Below are 895 nucleotides of genomic sequence, written 5' to 3'. Positions count from 1 at the left end.
TTTTACAATGCCTTTTCTATGTGCTGCAGTGTCAGCAGAATTTCTATGCCCTTGTCCAAACACTGACCTTGCTGTGGGTGTACTAATTTCTTAGTACAGTATCATTTACTATGAAATGACCTTGAAGAGAAGACACTTGCAAATGCCTTCCTTTTGGGGGGGCATTTTTATTTGTAGCCAATGAAACACATACATTCTACTAGTGCCTTTTCTTTTATAAGCAGTGTAGCAGTGGCTTCTGTCGCCAACTAATCATGAAAAATCACCTACAAATCCATGGGAAAGAATTGCTGTTCCCATTATGTTCCATTGTATCCTAGCACAGTTTGTAATAAGAGAGTAAACTACCAGCCTGATGGCATCGGAATTGCTTTCAGGCTCAATAACTAGTGGATGCTACTAGCTTACAGTGAGTCTCAGGTTGGAATTTTGCAAATAGCTGCCCTGCGATGCTAAATTAACAACCTTGAAAGTCTTCGCAGTCACCTTCTAGTACTAATACAACAGCAAATTCAGAATTGCCTACTGCATATATTATAACATCATGCTGCTCTTTCTGTGATATCCCTCTTACAAATCTATGTTTTTGCTGCTGAACATCATAGGGATTCAAAACCTTGTGGTTACCAGAACTCTAATTTGATGCCACTGTCTCTACTGTATGAGAAACCAATCAACTTGTATTGAAATCAGTGGAAGTCTTTGCATTAGTTTCAATGGAAGATGTCCCTAAATTGATGATCATGCTCAAAAGCTCTTTGCCCAGCTTGTCTTGTGAAACATATGTCACATTCCTCCTGCATAATGTAGCTCACTAGATACACACTACATAAATGTGTACTGCTAATGTCAAAAATAGACTGGGTGCAGGGGAAGGGGTAGAAGGGAGATATGA

This window comes from Emys orbicularis, chromosome 6 (genome assembly GCF_028017835.1).
Source record: "Emys orbicularis isolate rEmyOrb1 chromosome 6, rEmyOrb1.hap1, whole genome shotgun sequence".
Taxonomy (NCBI): domain Eukaryota; kingdom Metazoa; phylum Chordata; order Testudines; family Emydidae; genus Emys; species Emys orbicularis.
Note: the sequence above shows the minus strand (reverse complement) of the source record.